Source organism: Equus asinus, chromosome 4 (assembly GCF_041296235.1).
Source record: "Equus asinus isolate D_3611 breed Donkey chromosome 4, EquAss-T2T_v2, whole genome shotgun sequence".
In the NCBI taxonomy this organism is placed as follows: domain Eukaryota; kingdom Metazoa; phylum Chordata; class Mammalia; order Perissodactyla; family Equidae; genus Equus; species Equus asinus.
This window is the reverse complement of record NC_091793.1, coordinates 24,675,630-24,700,408: the sequence shown is the minus strand read 5'-3', so window position 1 is coordinate 24,700,408 and position 24,779 is coordinate 24,675,630. Positions and strand designations below refer to the sequence as shown.

At 42.5% G+C, this 24,779-nt stretch overlaps 1 protein-coding gene across 1 annotated transcript in view; it reads right to left on the bottom strand.

Annotated features, from left to right (window-relative positions):
- The window catches only part of LOC106837634 (apolipoprotein L2-like), a 33,555-nt gene extending 20,388 nt beyond the window's left edge, over positions 1 to 13,167 (bottom strand). Inside the window, exon 1 of the mRNA XM_070506955.1 lies at positions 12,446 to 13,167. The gene's annotated coding sequence lies outside the window, so the exon portion shown is untranslated. The remainder of the gene's footprint in view (positions 1 to 12,445) is intronic.
- Positions 13,168 to 24,779: the final 11,612 nt, after the last annotated feature.

The window sequence follows — 24,779 nt, the reverse complement described above, 5'->3', positions numbered from 1 at the left end:
TCCAAAGTAACATATGCACCCCTATGTTCATTGCAGCACTATTCACAATAGCCAAGACGTGGAAGCAACCCAAGTGCCCATCAACTGATGACTGGGTAAAGAAGATGTGGTGTATGTATACCATGGAATACTAACTACTCAGCCATAAATAAAAGACAAATTCATCCCATTTGCAACAACATGGAAGGACCTGGAGGGAATTATGCTAAGCAAAATAAGCCAGACTGAGAAAGACAAACACCAGATGATTTCACTCACATGTGGAATATGAACAAACAAGTGGACAAAGAAAACAGTTCAATGGTTACCAGGGAAGGGGGGTGGGGTGGGTCCTGGGGGTGAAGGGGAGCACCTATGTGGGGACAGACAAGAAACAATATACAACTGAAATCTCACATTGATGTAAACTATTATGAACTCAATAAAATATTTTTTAAAAAAAAGAATCAATGTTTTCTGAGCACTCCCTGTGTGTGTCGGGCACTGAGCAATCTCGGTGTCTGCGTTATCTCCCTGCATTTTCTCAACCCTCCATCAAGGGAGCTGCTGTTCTTACATTTCTCACGTGCTTTCTCTCAAGGTCACAAGCTGGCCATGGCATCACTTCTTTTACCACCAGTTCTCACCACCACCATCCAACTCTTCATTCGCAGACTTTAAAAAAAATTATAGATTCAGAAGGCACCAAATAGTACAGTTGCAAAAAAGAGTAGAGAGAAGGCCTGTGTACCCCTCACTCAGTTTTCCCAGTGGTGACATCTTACAGAACTATAGTCATTACGGAAACCAGGACATTGACAATGGCACAATTAACCACACTACAGACCTGACACATTCCACCAGTTTTTCCACGCACTCATATCTATGTATTTAGGATAGTCCTATGACTTTTTATTACATGTACAAATTCATAGAACCATCCCACTAATCAGCATACAGACTGTCTTGTCACTGCAAAGGAACTCCCTGGTGCTAAGCCTTTAGGATCACACCTTCCCATGACCTCGCTAACCCCTGGCAACCACTGATCTGTTCTCCATCTCTAAAATTTTGGCATTTTGAGAATATTTTATAATTGGAATCATACAGCAGGTGACCCTTTCAGACTGGCCTTTTAAAAAATTCACTCAGCATAATGCCCTTGAAATCCAACCAAGTTGCTCCGTGTATCCATAGTTCGTTGCTTTTTGTGGCTGCGTAACCCTAGACTCACAAGGAGGGCAAGGATCTTGGAGGCCCCTCCCAGCTATTCCCAGATGCCCTCCAGAGCCCCTGAATGTGGTTCACCTCCAGGAACTGGCAGATCCAGGCATGAGCTGGATTAGTTAGAATATTGCTGCTGAGCTGCTGTAACAGAGAGTCACAAGATGCTAACATGTGGACTCAAACAATACAGAAGATTTATTTATCTCCAGACATTGAAGTCCAAGTTGCTGGCCAGTTTGGGAGGTAGGTGGCTTTGCTTCCAAAAGTTGCCCAGAAGTCCAGTCTGTTGTTTCTCTGCCCTCCCCAGGGAGTTGTTTTCTTCCATGTGGAAGCTGGCTCTCCTCCAGAAATTCCAGCCCAAAAGAAGGACAAAGGAGGACGTGGAGCACGAGAATGTCCCCTTTAAGGACATGACCTAGAAGTTGCACACGTCATTCCCCTCACCCTGGATTAGCCAGAATTTACTAATGAGGCGACGGGGAGCTCTGAGGGGGCTGGGCAGCCCTGTGTCCAGCGAAAACTCAGCAGCTTCTATGATCAAAAACGAGGAGGATAAAAATGCTTAAGGCAGTCTATTTTATGTTATGTATATTTTAGCACAATAAGAAAAAGTTAAAAAAAAAACAGAGGGAAGACTGAAAATTTGGGGACAATTATTGGTCTCTTCTATGGTCATCAATCTAGAAATGCCATCATCTTTTGGAAAAACAATAAAATAAAATGTTACCTGCTCACTGTTTGAAAATTGCTTTAAAAACATATAGAATAAGTGTAACTTTTTGGTGTTCATACTTCTAGACCTATTTCCACTGTGGTAGTTTTACACACTTCAATAGGAAACTGAAACCATTTTATTTGCCCAACAATCACATTACCAGGGACCAAAGTGCATTGACCATATCCCCACCTCATCTTCTTTCTCTCTAAGTGCCATCATCAGCATGTAGATGGGAGATGCTATGACCTATCACCAGATGTGATCTCTCTCACTTCTTAAGTATTTTTGAATCCCGTAATGGTGCCTTTTTGAGTGTTTCCTCTAAGGCCTCCATTACCCCAAGGGGACCACAGCCAGAAAATGAAGATAGAACTTTTTGGCTTTGGGGTTCATGACTATAGTTGGGTGCAAGATTTGGGAAAAATAAGCCATTAGGCAGAATGAGGGTTGAGGAGGTCTCTAACACCACTGACCAAATTGTTTAAGGAGAAAACCACAGAAGGGAAACTCGAAATTCTGTGCCTAATCTCTACCCTAGTGTCTGACTGATCTTGAACGATACAATTATTAAGCAGACTAAAAGCAGTCTGAAATGAGATGCTAGCTGCCTCTTGTCACAGACAAGAGAGATTCGCAATTTAAGTCTAGCCAAGTTAGTTCCCGGTAATGAGCAAAAAAGTCTTTGGAGTTGTATAACAGAACCCATAGTCTCTTCAACGTAATATTGATAACATCCAGGATAACAGAGAAAGAGCAAAGAAAAAGTAACCCATTCTCAAAAGGAAAGGTAATCAACAGAGGCCAATTCTAAAATGCTGCAGACATTGGAATTAATAATTGAAAACTTAAAGGCAGTTCTTATTACTATGCTTATGAGGGAAGGAAAAACACTCTTGTCTGAAAAGTTAGGAATCTCAGCAGAGGAACAGAAAATACAAGAAAGAAGCAAAAGAAAATTCTGGAACTGAACTACAGAGTATCTGGAATTAAAAACAGGAATGTCTGTGTTTCATAGCAGAATAGAGATGGCAGAGGAAGAATGAACTGAAATATACACTTTTAAGAAATTATCCAATCTAAGGAAATAAGAGGAAAAATGTTTAAAAAAATAAACAGAGTCTCAGGGACCTTTGGGAAAATATCAAAAGATCCGAAGGTGATGGATAACTGGAGACTTGGAATCCCAGGAGGAAAAAGAGAGAATGGAGTGGGGGAAAAATATTTGAAGAAATAATGGGTGAAAACTTCCCGAACTTGGTGAAAGAGATAAATTTACACATTCGAGAAGTTCTGTGAACCCCAAACACAATAAACGTAAGACAATCCCACCCAGGCCCATCATAGTAAAATGGTTGAAAACCAAAGTTGAAGAGAAAATCTCAAAAGCAGTTAAAGAAAAAGAACATATTTAATACAAGGAACAATGATACAAGCATCTGAGAGCTTCCTGCATGTAAGAGTGGAGACCAGAAGACACTGGAATAGCATCATTCAGGGGCTGAAAGACAATACTGTCAACCGGAATTCTGTATCCAGAAAAGATATCCTTCAGAAAGGATAGTGACATAAAGACATTTCTAGATAAAGCAAAGCTAAAAGAATTCATTGTTTATAAAAATATAATACAAGGAATGCCAAAGCAAATTCCTCACCTAAAGAGAAATGATAACAAGGCACAGTCCAATCTCGAGAAAGAAATGAAAAGCATCAGAAAAGGTAAATATCTGAAAAGGTTGATTTTGCTTAATTTCTTTAAAATACATGTGACCGTTTAAAGGAAAAATTAAAATACTATCTTGTAGGGTGTATAATGTACATACATATGACGACAAGGACATGAAGGATCGAGGAGGTGGTAAATGGACCTCGACAGCAGCAAGGTTTCTACATTTCACATGAAGTGCTGAAATAGTAACTCTAAGTGAACTGTCAAAAGTTAAGGATGTATATGGTAATCTCTCCAGCACTAAGAAAAAAAGAATGCACAGTAGTACAGCTAAAATGTCAACAGATAAATTAAAATGGAATTCTAAAAAGTGTTCCTGTAACCTAAAGGAGACAGGAAAGTGGAACAGAGGAATGGAAAGACAGAAAACAAGTAATAAAATGATAGACTGAAATCCAACCACATCAATAAGTACACTAAATGTTAATGGACTAAACACTCCAATAAAAAGGCAGAGATTAGATTATCAGAATAGATTAGAAAGCAACTTGCAAGTATATACTGTCTATTAGAGACATTTAAAGATAGTACAAACAAATGTAAACAATAAATATAAAGACACAGATAGGTTGAAAGTAAACGCATGGAAAAATGTATACCATGCAAACAGCATAAGGAAGCAGGGATGGATATCTTAATACCAGATAAAATAGACATCAAGACAAAGCATACAGCAAAGATAACAAGGGACATTTCATAATGATGAAAGGGTCAATTTCTTAGGAAGACATAATAATAAAAAATGTGTATGCATCTATAAAAGTACCTCAAAATACATGACGGAAAAATTGGTACAAATGAAAGGAGAAATAGACATAGAAAATCCCAAACTCATGGTTGGAAAATTTAACATCCTCCTTCTTAACAATTGCTAGATAAATAAAACATCAGTAAAGTCACAGAGAATCTGAACATCATACTAATTATCTTGAACTAACTGATATTTCTAGAGCCCTACACGCACCAACTGCTGAATGCACATTCTTTTCAGGGACACATGGTATGGTCACCAAAGTAGACCATTTGCTGGGCCAGTAAACAAGGCTCAATAAATTTAAAGGATTGAACTCATGGAGAATATGCTCTCTGACCACAAGTGAATTATGTTCAAAATCAATAAAAGTAAGATATCCAGGAGAATCCCAAATATTTGGAAATTAAAAGATACACTTCTCAGTTATCCGTAAGTCAAAGAATTCTCAAGGGAATTTAATACGACATACATTGAAATGAATTCCAGTGAAACCACAATATGTAAAAATTGGTAGCATTCACTGCTCAGAGGAATATTTATAGTCCTCACAGCCTGAACAATGGCCCTCCCAAATATGTCCATGTCCTAATTCCTGGAAACACGACTATGACCTTATACGACAAAATGGGCTTGTAGATGTGATCAAGCTAAGGATCTCGAATAGGAGATTACCCGAGATTATCTGAGTGGATGTCAAATGTAATCACAAGTGTCCTTATAAGGGAGGCAGAGAGAGGTTTGGCTCAGAAGAGAAAGGAGGAGATAAGATGATGAAAGCAAGAGGTTGGAGTGGTGCGAGGAAGGGGTCACAAGCCGAGGAAGGCAGGAGGCCTCCCAAAGCTGGAAAAGACAAGGAAACAGATTCACGGCTGGAGCCTCCAGAAAGAACCGATCCAGCTGACACCTTGACTTTAACCAGCAAAACTGATTTCAGACTCCTGACCTCCAGACCTGTAACAGAATAAATTTGTGTTGTGTTAAGATATTAAGTTTGAGGTAATTTGTTACAGAGGCAACAGGAAACTAATATGACAGCTTTAAATGTTTATATTAGGAAATAAGAAAAGTCTAAAACCAATGATGTAAGATTCTAGATCAAAATCTAGAAAACTAGTCAAGAAACTAGAGAAAAAGAGAGCAAATTAAAGGTAGCAGAAGGAAGGAGAAGATGAATACGGAGTAGAAATCAGTGAAGGGAAAACAGACCAACCATTGAGAAAATGAACAAAGCCAAAAGCTACTTCTTTGAAAAGATCAACCAAATGGATAACCTCCTTGCTAGATGGATCAGGAAAAAAAATAAAAGAGAGAGAGAAGACACAAACTACCAGTATCAAGAATGAAAGAAGATTTACAATACAGATCAGGCAAATATTAAAAGGACAACAAGAGAATATAGTTAACAACCTGATGCCAACAAACTTGACAAACTAGATGACATGGACAAATTCTCCAAAAAATATAACTTATCAAAATTGACACAATATGAAATAGAAAATATCAATAGCCCTGTATTTATTAGAAGAATTCTTTATCAAAAACTTTCTCCTAAGAAAACTCCAGGCCCAGATGGTTTCACTAGTGAATTCCATCAAACATTCAAAGAAGAGATAACAACAGTCACACACAGACACTTTCAGAAAATAGAGTAGGAGGGAGCACTTCCCAATTCATTTCATGATTTTTTAAAAATTCAAATATCACAATATCCCTCATCAACATACAAACAAAAATCTTTAACAAAATATTAGCAAATCGAACCCGGAAATATACATACATGCATCAATACATACATGCAGAGAATCATACACCACGACTTAGTAGAGTTTATCCCAGGAATGCGAGGTTACTTTAACTAACCAATTGATCTCAATCAATTTAATTGGTCATAAGAATGGAATAAAGGAGCAAAAATCAAGTGATCACTTCAATAGAAGAAGAAAAAGCGTTTGACAAAATTACCTTGTCATTCCTTATAAAAATTCTCTGCCAAGTAGGAATGGCAGGAAACTTCCTCAATATCATGAAGGACATCTACAACAATCCTGTGATAAATATCATAGCTGAGGGTGACATGTTTCCCCCTAAGACTGGAACAAGGCAGGGATGCCCACCCAGTCCCTTCCTTTCCACACCATCCTGGAACCCCCAGCCCTTCCAATAAGGCAAGTGAAAGAAATGAATGGCATAAAGCTGGAACTGAAAAAGAATAACTGTCTATATTTGCAGATGACATTAGTATTTGTGTAGAAAATCCTAAAGACTCTACAAAACAACTACTAGAAATAATAAGTAAATTTAGCTATATTAAACTATTAAAAAGGTTAATATAGGGCCCGGCCCCATGGCCGAGTGATGAAGTTCGCACGCTCTGCTTTGGCGGCCCAGGGTTTCACTGGTTTGGACCCTTGGCGTGGACATGGCACTGCTCATCGAGCCATTCTGAGGTGGCATCCCACATCGCACAACCAGAGGCACTCACAACTAGAATATACAAGTATGTACTGGGGAGCTTTTGGGAAAGGAAGAAGAGAGAAAAAAATAGAAGATTGGCAACAGATGTTAGCTGAGGTGCCAATCTTTAAAAAAAAAAAAGGTGAAAATAGAAAAATTAATTGTATTTTTCTATACTAGCATCAAACAACTTAGAAAGTGAAATTAAAGACACAGTTTCATTTACAATCGTGCCAAAACCTATAAAATACATAGAAATAAATTTCTCAGAAGTCATGCAAGAGAGCCAGACCTGATGGCCTAGCAGTTAAAGTTTGGTGCACTCCACTTCGGGTGGCCTGGGTTTGGTTCCGGGGCCGCGGAACCACGCCACTCATCTGTCAGTAGCCATGCTGTGGCAGCTCACATAGAAGAACTAGAAGGATATCCAACTAGAATATACTTATGTACCAGGGCTTTGGGGAGAACAAAGAAAAGTCATGCAAGAGCTCTTCACTGAAAATCACAGAACATTGCTGAAAGTAAGTAAACAGGACCTAAATAAATGTAGAGACATAACGTCTTCGTGGACTAGAAGACTCAATAGTGATATCATGTCAATTTTCCCTAAATTGATCTGGAAGTTCAATACAATGACAATCAAAATTCCAGTAGACACATTTTTACAGAAATTGAAGAAATTGTAGAAACTGAAAGGTTGATTCAAAAATTCATACAGAAATGCAAATGACCTGGAACAGCCAGGGCAATTTTTTTTATGCAATAGGTATTTATTCAACACCTTGGAGCAGACCCCGTAGATGCCTTGCCTCATGTCCACAGCCCATTCTGAGCTCACCTGCAGCTACAGGCGGACGGTGTCTGTATGCGCTGACAGCTTCCCGCCTCAGCCCTGAGACTCACAGCAATTTTAAAAAGAACAAAGTTGGATGTCTTACACTACCTGATTATAAGACTTACTATTAACCCTAGAAAACTTGACAATGAGGTTTTGGTAAAAGGAGAGACATATCAGCTAAGCAGACAGAATAGAGAATCTAGAAGTAGACCCAATATACATGTGGATTGATTTGTGGAGGAGGGGCCAAGGTGGTTTAGTAGAGAAAGAAAAGTCTTTTCAAGAAATGATACTGAAATTACTGGATATTCATATGAAACAAGGGAACATCGGCCTTTATCTCATGTCACACACAAAAATTAACATGGAATGAAAATCAAAAAACTAAATGCAAAAGCTTAAACTTAAAACTTTAGAAAAAAACATGCGAGAAAATAACTGTAGCTTTGGGGCTAGGCAGTGATTTCTTAGATAAGATTCAAAGAGCATCAACCATAAAAGAGAAAAAGTTGATAAATTGTAGTTTATCAAAGCTGAAAACTTCAATTTGTCAAAAAACATTAAGAAAAGCAAAAGAGAACTCCAGATAGAACATTTTTTCAATACATATATCTGATGAAAGACTTGTATCCAGATTATGTTAAAAATTCTTCCAAGTCCATAATAAAAATACAACTCAATTTTTAAGTGGACATAGGTTTAAACAGACACCTCACACAAAAAGACATATGAATGGCCAATAAAGACGACTACGTTATCATCTCGGAAGTGCAAATTAAAACACCAGTGAGACCCCACTGCACGCCCATTGGAGAGGCTAAAATTAGAATGACTGACAGTTCCAAGTATTGTGATGATACAGAGAAACCAGAAATCTCAGAAACTCCTGATGAAAACGTGAAATGTACAGCCACTTGGGAAACGATTTGGCAGTTTCTTCAAAAGATGAGTCTTCACCTACCACACTGTGCAAGCCAGTTCATTCCTAGTATTTACCCAAGAAGAATGAAAACACATGTCCCTACAAGACTGAAACTGGCAAATAGTCATTGATGATTAAGTATCTAAATACTAAAGTTTTTTCCTTTTAGCAATTACTGATTATAGCCTTTAGCTGTTTAACCCACCCATCGTTAACTGTGCTGCTTAGGCAATACGCTGTCTGACTCCCACTAGGCTCCTATAGAGAACATCTCCCTGGAGCCTGGGTCACCATGGCAATGGGTGTGTGAGCTGTTTTTCAGGAATTAGAACCCCTTGTCCACTCCAGGCTGGTTGAGACCACCAGATCATCAACTGGGCCCGTGTAGATGTCCGATAGGCCATCTTTTGACATCAAGAGGCTAAAAACTCCACCCTCAGATCATGCTAATGCCGCCATTTTGTGAACACGGGTCCTGTGAAGAGGCATGGAGTCTGACTACACTTGTGCAGATCAGCAATTACCTCACCTCTCCTCACCTCCAATCATCCATCTCCACATTTCAGACCACCTTGCCCCCATCCCATAAATATCCCTGAGTCCCTATTTTTGGGGAAGCGAATTTGAGGCTCATGCTCCTGCTTCCTCACATGGTTGCCTTGTGAGTAAACTCTGTCTCTGCTGCAATCTTGTCGGCTCAGTGTTTGGCTTTCTGGCAAAAATGAACCAGGTTTGCTAACAAGACTAGTACAGAGCAGTTTTATTCACAATTGTTTCATCTTAGAAACAACCCAAATGTCTATCAACAGGATAAACAAAACATGGCATCTCCATACAGATCACCCAGCAATTTAAAAAAGTGGATTGCTGATATACCACACAGCGATGTGAATGAATCTAAAACCATCATTCCGGGAAGAAGGATGGTATATACCATACATACTGCATTACTCCACTCATATACAATTCCAGCAAATACTGTACAGAGTATTTACACGTAATCATGCCATATATGCCACTTTATATTTTATGTTTTTTATTATATCATATGTCACATATACACATAGAATATATATATGTGTGTATCCCTATAGTGACAACATGCTAATCAGGGGTGCCTGGGGATAGGAGAGAAAAGGACTGGAAAGAACAGAAGAAATCTTTGGGGTGATATACATGTTCTGAGTCTTGATTGCATTTGTGGTTTCATGTGTTAAAATTCTTGAATTGTGCACTTGAATTAGCTGCAGTTCATGGTACGTAAAATTTTGCTGCAATACTATTGATAAAAAACAGATTCAGTCCTCTTTCTGTTCCACACATTCCGTTTGGTTCAGCAGCATCCACAGCCACATCCCCTGCACCCAGGGGATGCAGAGAATGAGACCTGGTCCCCGCAGCAGGAGCAGGAGCCGGTGAAACAGCCCATGAGAATAAGCTGCACTGAGGCTGCACCAAAGAGAGCCCGCGGGATTGTGGGGCCCAGAGGAGGAGCATCAGAATCACACTGAGGGGCCCAGGAGGTCCAGGGAGGAAGTCACTCTGTGCAGAGGGCGAAGGACAAGCAGGAGGTGGCAGGGGAAGGAGGGCCAGGTGTGCAGGATGGCAGAGGGGAGGGCACAGTAGAGGAACAGAGGAGGAACATCCTAGGGTGTGTGGGGAAGCAAAGAGCACTTCAGTGATGCGGGAGCACAAGGGGCGAGGGAGGCTCAGGGTCAGATGAACCTGGAGAGATCCTGGCTGGAAGCCGCTATCCCATGTGTGTCCCCCATCTAGACTCTGAACTCCAGACAGGACAGGACCCTGTCTAATCTTTATATCCCCAGAACCTCACAAGTGCTAGACTCACGGAAAGGGAGGGGTGTCAATGAGTGTGTGATGAATGAATGATGCAATGAATGAATGAATGAGGGGGGCTGACTTTCAGACCCATTTCTCCACCCCCATTCCGTGGTCTCCTGCCCACAATGGCTTTAGTGCTGACCCTTCCTTAGGTCCTTTTGGGGACAACGCTCTCTCCTAGCTCTTTCTGTCGTTTGCTAGACTTCAGCTCTGTAGCCTTAGGGAGAGACACGGCTACGGGAGAGATGCAGATCCCAACTGGACATCATTTAAATATTCATAGGAGCTGAGGCCGTGGCAAGCTGGACACACATGAAGAGAATTCAGAAAAGACTCGAGCAATGGATTCGTCAAATTCAAACTCCAGGTGTAGCAAACGGGAAGCGGGTGCAACTCCAGTTAGGAGACCGATGCACCCCATGAGGTGCTCCCTCCCAAAGCCACATGCCCTGGGCCTTTGAGGGTTCAGGTCTTGGGAACTGGCGTGGCTTCCGTGGAGGAAGGAACATTCCTTCCTGCAGCCTCTTTCCAGGCGGCCGGGAGATAAGCCTCTGACGGCTGCCTGCCTCAGTGGTTCCTCGTCTCATTTCACACGGGACCAGAGATATCTTACTTGGCTTCTTAAGTGGGAACTGCTCCTCCCAAGCTTGGATAGGGCTCACACTGTTTTCTGGGTCAGAGCACCTTCCTTCCTTGTCCTTTCTTTATAGGCATTTGTTCCCCATACTTGCCTCTGGAGTCCGTCTTGCAGGACCCACCATACTGAGAGACAGGAAGCCAGGAAGTTCTGGATCTGCCAGAGACCATCATTGTGGGGACAGTCCAGCCCCCTCACTTCCTGGAGTGGAGTGCTTCCATTGGGGGAGGTCTTCTCCTACCAGCCTAACATGGAACTTTGCCCCAAACTCCACCCACGGATCCCATGCCTGGGCCCCTTGAGTGTGTCCCATCTTCTCTGACCTCATTCCCTCTGAGTCCCATCCCAGCATCCTCTGGCACATGCCTCTCAAGGTACAGCCAGTCTTACTTCCCATTCCCATCGTTGTCACCAGGAAACTCATGAATTAACTTCTGAAATACTCCATTCTGATCTCCCTTCTCAAATCTGCTCAGGGCTTGGCTGTCCCTCTGTGGTTCTCATTAAACTCTTATCTACAGACGCTAGAAAGTGCCTTTGGTCATTTCCTCCCTCCCTGCTCCCTTAGTGGGAGGTGAATGGACCCCTTCATCCTCTCCCGGCCCCACCCCTTCCAAGACCCAGCGGCAAGTCACCACCCCGGTCCTTCCTGATCCCAGCTAAGGAGCAGCTGGGCAGATGGCTCCATTTTTGCCTGTTTCCTCTGCCCGGGCTGGCTTACAGGCCTCATCCTTTCTTCTCAGGCGACCCTCATTTCTCTGGCTCAATCAGCATGTCATCCTTCGATGTTCCAGGATTAGACATTTCCAACGTTCCTATCTGACAGCAAGTCCAAACTCTGTCTTTTTTTTGAGGAAGATTAGCCCTGAGCTAACATCCACCACCAATCCTCCTCTTTTTGCTGAGGAAGACTGGCCCTGAGCTAACATCTGTGCCCGTCTTCCTCTACTTGATATGTGGGACGTCTGCCACAGCAAGGCTTGATGAGCAATTTGTAGGTCCGCACCCAGGATCTGAACTGACAAGCCCGAGGCCTCCAAAGTGGAACACGTGAACTTAATCACTCTGCCACTGGGCCGGCTCCAAACTCTGTCTTTTAAACCAATCTTATTCCTTCCTGATCCTCTGAGTAAGCAGATTCCTAGATGCGGGCCTTTTCTTTTCTTCTTAGCTGCTGGGTTTTTAATAATCCCACTGAGACTTTTCTCTATGAGAAGGATAGTGGGATGGCACAGCACCTGAATGATTAGGGCCCCATCCTCCTGGTCTGTTCACTGATACGACCCACCAGTCCCTGAGGTCTTCCAGCCTTTGGCTGAGGCCGACACAAGGAACTATCCAGACTCACGTTGACCATGGGGTGGGGGAGGGGTGGTTCCAGCATCCCCTGATCTTCGGTCTTCACTCTGGACTCTGGAATCCCCGCTTAGTCTCTCGATCCACAAATCCTAGCCTGTGGGTGCACATCTCCTCAGCCTAAGACATGCTCCAAGATGTGGGGGTTCTGGGTGCAGCTTCTTCCTTGAATTCTTCCAGGCACCCCCTCCTCCCATCCTCACCGGACACAAAAGAACAATGGAAAGAAATTAAGGGCCAGGTTACTAATGTTGGACAAACATCCGACGAATTCTTCTCTTCCAAACCAGTGCAGAAACTTCTGGTGATTAATCTTGGAATGAAAGCCAGGCCTGGAATGTAAGTGAGGCTTTTCTCTCCTTCTCCTAGGATCTAATGCCTGGGCCGGTTTATCCATTTTAACCATATATCCAACCAGCCACGTGACAAGGATGGCCAGTGAGGTCCCCTCTGCACCCACTGCCATTGCTGGCAGAGAGCTGAAACAGGACAGGATGAATGGGAGCAGAGAGGAGCTGGGAAGGAGGGAAATCAGGTGGGGTCTGGAAAGAAGGAAGAGAGACTCCCAGAGTCCTTGCTGGGGAAGGGCAAGGCCTTGATCTGCTCTTCATTCCACAAGATGGGGGAGTGAGGAGGAAGTCTGGGGCCTTTAAGGCTCAGCCGCCTGCCCCCTAGTAAAGCACAGCCACCCACCACTTCAGGGGCTGGCCCAGCAGAGGGCAGCTCCCCCTCCCGCAAAGAGACAGTACTTGAGAGGGAGGTGGTCAGAGGGTGGACCCTCCTGCTCCTCCATGCCCCCTGGGGATGAGGAGGGAGCTCCTGCAAAGGCCTAATTAGGGAGCCTGCCTGCCCAGGACGATGCCCCCTGGTGCTACAGTCCCTTACTGACCCTGTCCCCTTGCCATGGATGATGGCTCTAAGGTCCCCTTGAACCAATCAGGATCTCTTCCTGGGAAATAGGAAAACCAGAATGAAAACCCTCAGAGGCAAGAGGCTGTGAGCTGAGGCCTGAGGGGAGCACGGCTCCTCCTGCAGAGATTCCTGAACTTTTCCGGGCCTTGCCTATGTGTGTGCACGTGTGCGCCACTCTCTTTAATTCTGTGAATATTCTGGATCGTTCCAATTAATACCTCTATTCTTGAGTTGGCCAGAAGGTTTTCGTTTTTTTTTTTTAATTTGTTTTTGTCTTCTCACACTTGTTTTTATCTTTATTTTGCTTTGCTGTTAATTTTTTGCTTGCAACCCAAGAATCTTAACTGGCGCTGAAATTTGTTCCACAGACCTGGGTTGCAGTGCACAGACCCTCAGGAGGGTTGGCATATTTGGAATAGTTTTTCTGGCTTCTGTGGGGGACAGGGCCAGGGTAAATCCCCTCCCCTCATCATTCCAGGTGGCAGCTGCTGACAGCCAGTGTAGACGGGACAAAAAATGCTGGGACCTGTACTAGGACAGTCACTTCTGATGCTTCCAATAAAAACGTGGCTGAAATATTTTTTCTTTTTTTAATAGTTAAAAACTTTACCCTTTCATTTAAAAAAAGTTTACTCTTCATTTAATGATCTGGAGTTCTAATAGCCCAAACTGTGAAACCGTCTTCCCTCAGAGTGTAGCTAAAGGATATTTTCTCTTTCTTTTCTTTTTTATTGCTGTAACGTTGGTTTATAACATTATACAAATTTCAGGTGTACATCATCCTATTTCGATTCCTGTGTAGATTACATCATGTTCACCACCCAAAGACCAATTACCATCCATCACCACACACATGTGCCTGAGCACCCCTTTCTCCCTCCCCCCTCCTCTCTTCCCCTCTGGTAAGCACCAATCCGATCTCTGTCTCTATGTGATTGTTTGTTGTTGTTCTTATCTTCTACTTATGAGTGAGATCGTACAGTATTTGACTTTCTCCCTCTGAATTATTTCACTTAGCATAATACTCTCAGGCTCCATTCATGGTGTCACAAATGGCTGGATTTCATCATTTCTTACGGCTGAGTAGTATTCCATTGTGTATGTATAACACATCTTCTTTATCCGTTTGTCCCTTCATGGGTCCCTAGGTTTCTTCCAAGTCTTGACTATTGTGAAAAATGCTGCAATGAACATAGAGGTGCATGTATCTTTATGCATTTGTGTTTTCATGTTCTTTGAGTAAATACTCAGCAGTAGAATAGCTGGATCATATGGCAGCTCTATTCTTAATTTTTTGAGGACACTCCATCCTGCTTTCCACGGTGGCTGCACCAGTTTGCACTCCCACCAGCAGTGTAGGGTGGTTCCCTTCTCTCCACAACCTCTCCAACACTTGTTGTTTCCTGTCCTGTTAATTACAGCCATTCTGACCAGAGTGAGGTGATATCTTATTGTAGATTTGATTTGCGTTTCTCAGATACTTAATAATGTTGAATATCCTTTCACGTGCCTATTGGCCATCTCTATATCTTCTTTGGAGAAATGTCTGTTCAGATGTTTTGCCAATTTTTTAATTGGCTTGTTCGTTTTTTTGTTGTTGTTGAGCTGTATGAGTTCTTTATATATTTTGGATATTAACCCCTTATCAGATATGTGGTTTGTAAATATCTTCTCCCAATTGTTAGGTTGTCTTTTTGTTTTGTGGGTGTCTCCTTTCCTGAGCAGAAGCTTTTTAGTTTGATGTCATCCCATTTGTTTGTTTTTTCTATTGTTTCCCTTCCCCGGTCAGACAAGGTACTTGAAAATGTTATTGGCCCACTTGTCGAAATTTTGCTGTCCACTGATGTATGGAGTTCTTTCTGGGCTCTCGATTCTGTTCCATTGATCTGTGCGTCTGTTTTTGTGCCAGAACAATGCTGTTTTGGTTATTATAGCTTTGTAGTATATTTTGAAATCAGGGAGTGTGATACCTCCAGCTTTGTTCTTTTTTCTCAGGATTCCCTTTCCTCTTCGGGGTCTTTTGTTGTTCCATATAAATTTTAGGATTCTTTGTTCTATTTCTGTGAAAAATGTTGTTGGAACTTTGATAGGGATTGCGTTGAATCTGTAGACTGCTTTAAGAAGTATAGACATTTTAACTATGTTGATTCTTCCAATCCAAGAGATTCTTCCAATCTGTTTCTTTGTGTCTCTATTTCTTTCAACAGTGTTTGATAGTCTTCAGTGTACAGAACTTGCACCTCTTTGGTTAACTTTACTCCTAGGTATTTTCTTCTTTTTGTTGCAATTGTAAATGAGATGGTCTTCTTAACGTCTCTTTCTGCTTTGTTGTTTGTGTATAGAAATGCAACTGATTTTTGTATGCTGATTTTGTATCCTGCAACTTGACTGTATTCATTTATTATTTCCAAAAGGTTTTTGGTGGATTCTTGAGGCTTTTCTGTATTTAAAATCATGTCACCTGCAAATAGTGGCAGTTTCACTTCTTCCTTTCCAATTTGGATCCCTTTTATTTCTTTTTCTTATCTGTTTGCTCTAGCTAGGACTTCCAATATGATCTTATAAGAGTGGTGACTGTGGGCATCCTTGTCTGGTTCCTGTTCTTAGAGGAATGGCGTTCAGTTTTTCTCCATTGAGAATGACATTAGCATGGGTTTGTCATATATGACCTTTAATATGTTAGGTACTTTTCTTCTATACCCATTTGATTCAGAGTTTTGATCATAAATGGATGCTGTATCTTGTCAAGTGCTTTCTCTGCATCTATTGAGATGATCATGTGATTGTTATTCTTCATTTTGTTAATGTGATGTATCATGTTGAAGGATTCATGGATGTTGAAGCATCCGTGCATCCACAGAATAAATCCCATGTGATCATGGTGTATGATCTTTTTAATGTATTGTTGTATTTGATTTGCTAGTATTTTGTTGAGGATTTTTGCATCAATGTTCATCAGTGATATTGGCCTGTAATTTTCCTTTTTTGCGTCATCCTTGTCTGGTTTTGGTATCAGGGTTATGCTGGCTTCATAGAATTAGTTAAGAAGCTTCCTCTCCACTTCAATTTTTTAGAAGAGTTTGAGAAGGATGGTATTAAGTCTTCTTTGAATGTTTGGTAGAATTCACCAGAGAAACCGTCTAGTCCTGTACTTTTATCTTTTGGGAGGATTTTGATTACTGTTTTGATCTCCTTTCTGGTGATTAGTCTATTCAAATTCTCTATTTCTTCTTGATTCAGTTTCGGAAGGTTGTATGATTCTAAGAACTTATCCACTTCTTCTAGATTATCCAATTTCTGGGCGTAAAGCTTTTCACAGTATTCTCTTGTAATCTTTTGTATTTTGGAGGTGTCTGTTGTTATTTCTCCTCTTTCATTTCTGACTTTATTTACTTGAGCCTTCTCTCTTTTTTTGGTGAGTCTACCTAAAGGTTTGTCAGTTTTGTTTATCTTTTCAAAGAACTAGCTCTTGGTTTCATTGATTTTTTTCTGTCATCTTTTTAGTCTCTATTTCATCTATTTCTGCTCTGATTTTTATTATTTCTATCCTTCTGCTGATTTTGGGTTTTGTTTGTTCTTCTTTTTCCAGTTCCTTTAGGTGCACTGTTGGATTGCTTATTTGAGATTTTTCTTGTTTGTTGAGGTAGGCCTGTATTGCTAGAAACTTCCCTCTTAGAACCACTTTTGTTGTATCCCATAAATTTTGGTATGACGTATTTTCATTTTCATTTGTCTCCAGATATCTTTTAATTTCTCCTTTGATTTCTTCATTGACCCAATCATTGTTCAGTAGGATTTTGTTTAATCTCCACATTTTTGTGGCTTTTCTGATTTTCTTCCTGTAGTTGTTTTCTAGTTTCACACAGTTTGGTCAGAAAAGATGCTTGGTATTATGTCAGTTTTCTTAAATTTATTGAGACTTGTTTTCTGGCCTAATATGTGATCAATCCTGGAGAATTTCCCGTGTGCATTTGAAAAGAATGTGGGTTCTGTGGGTTTGGGATGGGAAATTCTGTATATATCTACCAAGTCCATCTGGTCTAATGTGTCATTTAAGGCCAATGTTTCCTTATTGATCTGTTTGGATGATCTATCCATCGGTGTAAGTGGAGTGTTAAAGTCCCCTGCTATTGCTGTGTTACTATCCTTTTCTCCTTTTATGTCTGTTAATAATTGCTTTATATATTCAGGTGCTCCTGTGTTTGGTGCATGGATATTAACAAGTGTTATATCCTCTTCTTGGATTGTTCCCTTTATCATTATGTAGTGCCCTTCTTTGTCTTTTGTCACAATTTTTGTTTTAAAGTCTATTTTGCCTGATGTAAGTATTTCTACCTCAGCTTTCTTTTCTTTGCCATTTGCATGGAGTATCTTTTTCCATCCCTTCACTTTCAGTTTGTGAGTGTCTTTAGGTCTGAAGTGTGTGTCTTGTATGCCCCATATATATGGGTCTTTCTTTTATCCAATTGGCCACCCTATGCCTTTTGATTGGAGCATTTAGTCCATTGACATTTAAAGTAACTGTTGAGAAGTATGTACTTATTGCCATTTTTTTCTGGGTGTTTTAGTAGTTCTCTGTTCCTTTCTTCTTCTCGTGTTCTCTTCCTTTGTGGTTAGATGACTTTCTTTAGTATTAAGTTTGGGTTCCTTTCTCTTATTTTTTGTGTATTTATTTATTAAAGATTTCTGGTTTGTGATTACCATGAAGTTCATATCTAATAACCTACGTATATAGCAATCTATATTAAGTTGATGGTCTCTTTAATTTGACCTCTTTCTAAAAGCTCTACTCTTTTACTCCTTTCCTCCCACGTTTTATGTTTTTGATATGGTGTCTAACCTCATTTTTGTGTGTGTTTATCCATTACCCTCTTATTGCTGAAATAGGTAATTTTAGTACTTTAATCTTTTGACCTTCATATTATCTTCATGGGTTATTGATCTGTTACCTTTACTGTATTTTTATCTTTACCAGTGATTTTTTTTTCTTCTTCTTCTTTTGGATAATTTTCTTCTTCCTACTTGTGATCTTCTCTTTCCCACTTAAATAAATCCCTTTAGCCTTTCTTATAAGACTGGTTTCTCAGTGATAAACTCTTAATTTTTGCTTGTCTGGGATCTCTTTATCTCTCCTTTCATTCTGAACGATACCCTTGCCAGGTAAAGTAATCTTGGCTGTAGGTTTTTTCTTTCCAATACTTTAAATATCTCATGCCACTCCTTCCTAGCCTGTAAGGTTTCAGCTGAGAAGTCAGTTGATAGCCTTATGAGGTTTCCTTTGTATGTCACTTGTTGTCTTTCTCTTGTGGCTTTTAGAATTCCCTCTTTATCTTTAATTATGAACATTTTAATTACAATGTGTCTTGATATTGGCCTCTTTGGGTTTATCCTGTTTAGTGCTCTCTGTGCTTCCTGTACCTGGATGTCTGTTTCCTTCCTTAAGTTAGGAAAGTTTTCAGCTATTATTTCTTCAGACAGATTCTCTGCCCCTTGTCTCTCTCTTCTCCTTCTGGGACACCTATAATTTGAATGTTAATGTGCTTGATGTTGTCCCACAGGTCTCTTAGACTGGCCTCATTCTTTTAAATATTTTTCTTTTATCTGTTCAGCTTGGGCGATTTCCTCTAGTGTTTCGTCCAGCTTGCTGATCCGTTCTTATGTATCATCTACTCTGCTATTGTGTCCCTCTAGTGAATTTTCATTTCCAGTATTGTATTCTTCATTTCTGATTGGTTCTTTTCTATATTTTCCAGTTCTTTCTTGATATTCTCCCTGAGTTCATCCATTCTTCTCTCAAGATCAGTGAGCATCCTTATGACTTTTTGTTTGAACTCTTTGTCAGGTGGATTGTTTATTTCTGTTCCATTTAGTCCTTTTTCTGGGGTATTGTCCTCTTCCCCACTTGGAATGTATTCTTTTGCCTCCTCATTTTGCTTCTTTCTCTGTGCTTATATCTATGTATTAGGTCAATCAGCTACGTCTTCTGATCTCAGACAGGTGGCCTTATGTAAGAGATGCCTTATGAGGCCCAGGAGTGTGCTTCCCTCTCGTCACCAGTTCCAAATGTTGCAGACCTGTCCCCTGTGTGGGCCACGTGTATCCTTCTTCTGTGGCAGGGCTGCTCTTGCTCAGGTTCCCAGGGAGGGTAGGCTGTCCCTTTGTCTGGCTGGTTGTAATTCTCAGCTTCATGTGGCTGCCATGGAGCCTTTAGTCACTTTATTGGGTGTAGAGAGCCCAAGCACTGTTGGCTGCAAGATCTAATAGCACATTCTTCTTGGAGTTTTTCTGTTAAGTGAGTAGGCCCCCAGCATAGTTGGTTGCTAGGCTCAGGGGCTTACAATTGCTCTAAGCCTCTGGCCTGCAAGGATGTTGCCAGCTCTCTCAGGATTGCATGTGAGTGCAACTGGCCCCAGGCACAGGAGCACCCAATTGTTTCAGGCTTTGGAACATGGGGTTGATACCCTATGTGGCTGTTTGGGAAGCACAAGTCATCTGCAGCTTACAAACCCCACTGCCCAAATGGCCACATGCACTGTCAACACAGCTCTGCCCCATGCGAGCATCACCACCCCCTGAAGCGAACCCAGTCACCCCACTGCAGAGGCCCCACACACTCCACCAATGCCCCACACACTCCACCCACTCCTCGTCCACAACCTGCCCTGCAGAGGCAGACCCACTCACCCAGCTGCAGAGGATCCAGGCACCCAGCCTATGCAGGCCCACAAGTTGCCTGAGGGCTTGCCGTTGGGTGGGGTGAGTCCCTAGGGCAGGCTGCCTGGCCTGGCTGAGCTGGATTAAATTGGAGCTCTAGTGGGTGGGGCAGATCTTGGGCTATCAGGCCAGGGGAAGAACTACAAAGGTGTGTGTCAGTGTCTGTGTCAGCCCACCTGTACTAGGTCAAAATAATGGCTGCCGCCAATGTGTCAGTCCCTGGAGAGGACGTATCTCTCACTGAGATTTATCAGAGCCTATGAGGTAAATCTCTGTTCACCAAAGGACTGTGCACTTTTCTTTCTGGTGATTTTAGGCTGCTTTCTGAAATGGGTGAATTTGTGTGCAGGTCCTCTAAGAGCCAGCGTTTTCCCCCTTATGTCTGATAGCTTTTCCAGGGCTATTCCCTGTTGTTGTTAGTAGCCAGCAAAGCCAGATATTATGAGACTTGTCTTGCTTGTACTGAGGCAAAAGGAGGCTTATAGCCATAATGCTCCCCCACTCAGGTCCCCCACTCCTCCAGGGAAGGCTTTGTATGTTACGATTCCTCCTGGTCGGCCATGAAGCACCATGGCTTGCAAAGGTGGCTTCTCTTCCCTTCCAGAAAGGAACTTCTGCCTCTTCCATCTCAGTAAGGAGTGTCACTTGTTGTGGGTGTTCTTTTTATCCAGGTTTCAGTTCTCCCTCAGGGGTAATTGTTCCCGAGTAGTTGTAAATTGGTTGAGTCTGTGGAAGGAGGAGAGTTCAGAGTCTGCCTATGTCACCATCTTGACACCTCTCTCCTGCCTGAAATCTTGAAAGTTCACCTCCAGGCATGAAATAAATTCCAGTTTGTTATTATTTTATTTTAGGATGAAAAACTTTCATATAGAAACCAAATTCAGAGGTGGATTCTGTAGGTTTCTGATTCACACGATGAATTCAATCCTCACTAGATCTTTGCAGGGGGAATTAAGACACAGATGGGGAAAGAGTTGCATGCTAATTTCCCATGGGTGGTGCAACAAATGACCACAAACTTGGTAGAGTAAAACAACTCAAATTAATTCTCTGACAGTTCTTGTGGTCAGAAGTCCTAAAGTCAAAGTGTCAGAGGGCTGCATTCCTTCTGGAGGCTCTGGGAGAGAATATACTTCCTTGCCTTTCCAGCTTCTGGAGTCACCTGCATTCCCTGGCTCCTGGCCTCTCCCTCCATCTTCAAAGCCAGCAGTGTGGCATCTTCCAATCTCTCTCTCTACTTCTATCATCACATCTCCTTTGCTTCCCTCTGATCCTCTTGCCTCCCTCTTATAAGGACCCTAACAATTACATTGGGTCCTCCTCAGTAATCCCAGATAATCTCCCCATCTCAACATCCTTACCTGAGTCACATCTGCAAGGTCCCTTTTATTATGTAAGTTAACATATTCCCAAATTCCAAGAATGAGGAGATGAGTGTCTGTTCTGCCACATGCCCAGCTGGGTGAGCAGTGTGGGATGGGTAGCTGAGAGACCAAAGAAAAGACCTGAAGACAGGGATGAGACATATAGGTTTATTGGGAGTTTCTTACAGGGATGTCCAATGGTGGCTGGCTCGACAGAAAAAGGTGCACCTGCCACTGTGGGGAGGGCTGGGGTTTCCTATATAGGCGGGGAACAGGAAGGCAATATGCTTGCCAAGAGGCTGTCTCTGGTATGAACAGCATTCCCAGGAACAGCAGCTCACGTGGGGAGGTTCTGTGTCCCTTGAAGACATGATGTTCTTTAAATGAGATAAGGTAGATCCACATTGGCCAGGCCCTGGATTGTTACAAATCCCAGCAGGTGGGTGTCCTGCCCAGAAGGGAGCCAGAAGGACACATGGTTGCAACGGGCTTGTGGGCTTTTGCTGAGCAAGCAAGGCCCAGGCCCTACAGCATCTTTGATGGGTCACTATTCAGCCTCTCACAAGTTGTGTCCAGAAAATTGCAATAGAGACATCTGATGGGAGTTGCACGATCTCAATTACAAACCAGACCTAAGGGCACTGGGCACACTCTGCCCATGTGCCTTTGTTGGTTGGCACTCTTTGTTGATTGGCAGCCAACGTTTGAAGTTGGCATGGCCCCAAGGATGAAATGCAGAAGAGAAAAGAGTTACATGCCAAAGCAAGAGAAAGACTTCACTATGAAAGCTCCAAACATCTGGAGAAAACATGTGAGGTGGAGTCTAAGTTATTCGGCAAGGAAGGTGAGACAGCATTCTGGATTCATTGATGTGGTTGTCCTTGGCTGACACCATTTTGCTCCAGCAGTGGGCTGTGATTCTAACTGTGCCCAGGGTTGGTCAACCTTGACTAAGTGCTTGCCACCACTTTGTGACACCAAACAGAAACAGTGTACTTGACGTGGAGGAGAAGAAGGAATCAAAGTGTGCCGGAAACTGGAAGGTTAGATCTGATATTCCATGGATTTCCCACCTACACTGTGTTTCCTGCTAGGGCCCAGGAGGTTTCCCTCTACTTTGACAAAAGGAATAAATGGATGACTAGGAACACTCTAGACTAAAGAGTGAGGCTCAGACCCTGATCTCTTTAGGAGGAAGAGATCCCAAGAGGTCAACCCTAGGGGAGGCAGGTCACAGTGAGAAGGAAAGAGAGTATGGGTGTCACTTCAGGCAGCATGGAGGGTAATGATCGGGGTCCAGGTTTGACGTGCAGAGGTCCCGAGCAATAGAACTGATAGACAGTCCACTTATGTTGTAAAACCTAAAATCTGGTGAGCGAAGAACAGGCAAAGGGCAGCATGCTGGACAGTCTCTTCTTGTCATCCTATTCTCAGACCTGAGTCATGGGACAGACCCAGAGCCCTTGGAGGAAAGGGTAGCCAGGAGTCTGGGAAAGGGCTCGTCATACTCCATACATTCAACCTGAGAACATTCCTCCTATCTGCTCTCCATGGACCGGGGAGCATCCCCTCAGGTGACAGTGGGCTAGTTAAAGGAAACACAACATACCCAGGAATGTTGGATACAGGCCCCAATGTTTCACTAACTACTGGGATGCAGAACAACCCAGAATGACCCAGACCATGGTCTACTGGTCAGAGGGGATACTTACTGGGGTAAGTAATAAATGAATGTCTGATTTGAGTTCACTTCACCATTGGGACCCAACCCTCAGCTGGTCACCTGAGGGTTTTTGTAGGTTCCTGAGTGGACACCTGGAATGGTTACTCTTGAAAGCTGTAGACTCTTCACCTAGACCCATGGACAGGGGCTATTAAGGTGAGATAAACCAGTGAAGGCCATTGGGTTTTACATCTCTATCAAAATAATTAAATCAAAGTGCATACCAAATACTTGGAGGACGTAGAGAGAACGGTGCCATCATCAAGGCTCGAAGGAGGCAAGAATAGTGATTCCTATGACACCCTATTCACCTCTCCAGTTGGCCAATGCCAACCAGTGATGTGTCCTAGACAACAGTGGCTGGGAGCTCATAAACCTACTCGGGTTGAAACTGCGGTGGAAGTTGCTATTCCTAAGGCATTCTTGTTAATGTAGGAAATAAATACAGCCTCTGGCTCTTGGTATGTATCAATCAGTGGCAAGCAAAGATACCAACTCTGGATTCTTAGTGAAAACAAAAAAAAAGGGAAATTTGTTGGAATAGTATCAGAGTTCCCCCAAATCAGCAGGAGGATGGAGACTAGGCTTGGAAAATAAATGCAACCCAAGGTAGCTTCATGGTGCCAAGGGCGGGAGAAAAGAATCATCTTTTGTGGAGAACAATATGGACAGGGCATTCCCTCTGCCACCCTGAGATATTATCCATACTGGGACAGGACAGTCTCCTCCATCACCAGTACCTTCTTGGGCAGTCGCTGAGAATTGTTTCTCAGCACCCTTGGTGTTTGCTTCACTTGCTCCAGATTCTGGATCCCATGTGGAATCAGCCACTAAATCAAGCCGAGTCTTGAGTATGAGCCCTGGATGCCAGAGAAGGAAGAGTCTGGTCTCTCTGGCTTCTGCAGAGAATGTGATGACTCCACATGGTGGGAATTCCCCCAACTAAGAAGAAGACAACAGCTCCCTGTGAAACAAGTCCATTACATCCAGGGGCCCCAAATATAACATCTTTGATTGTACGAAGCAGAAATCTAACTCCAGTTTGCAAACACTAAATAGAGACATCACTGAAAGGTCCAGAAAGGCCAAACTCAGGTGTTTAAACCATGTCATCAGTACACAGTGTCTCTCACATTTTGCTGGGCTTTCTGCCTCACACAGTGGCTTCAGCCAGAACTGGGCTGCTGTGGGACACTTCTTAAGGGTGTTCCTGAAGGACAACAGAGAACATCGTAGTCCACTCGGCCTGGAAGGAGAGATGTCCTCAGGCCAGGATCTGCATTGTTTCTTGGGTAACAGCTAAATGTCTGGCTGGAAGGCCAGAATATTAGAAAGAATAAAACTGGAGGCTTGGTGAGAAGACACTTAGGGAAAAGGTCTATGGATGGAGCTCTCAGAATGAAGCCAGAGCTGGAAAATACTCCTGTCCCAGGTGAGTGCTCACTAGAAGGCCTCCACGGTCATAGAGCCTAACAATCAGTGAAGACATGTTTGGTGGCAGCAAGTCTTCCCCCTTCCCCAGGCAGCCTAGTGCTTCCAAAATTGGCTCCATGACAAAGTGACTGATAGAGAAGCTATGTCTAACCACACCATATGGACTGTCCCTCATCAAG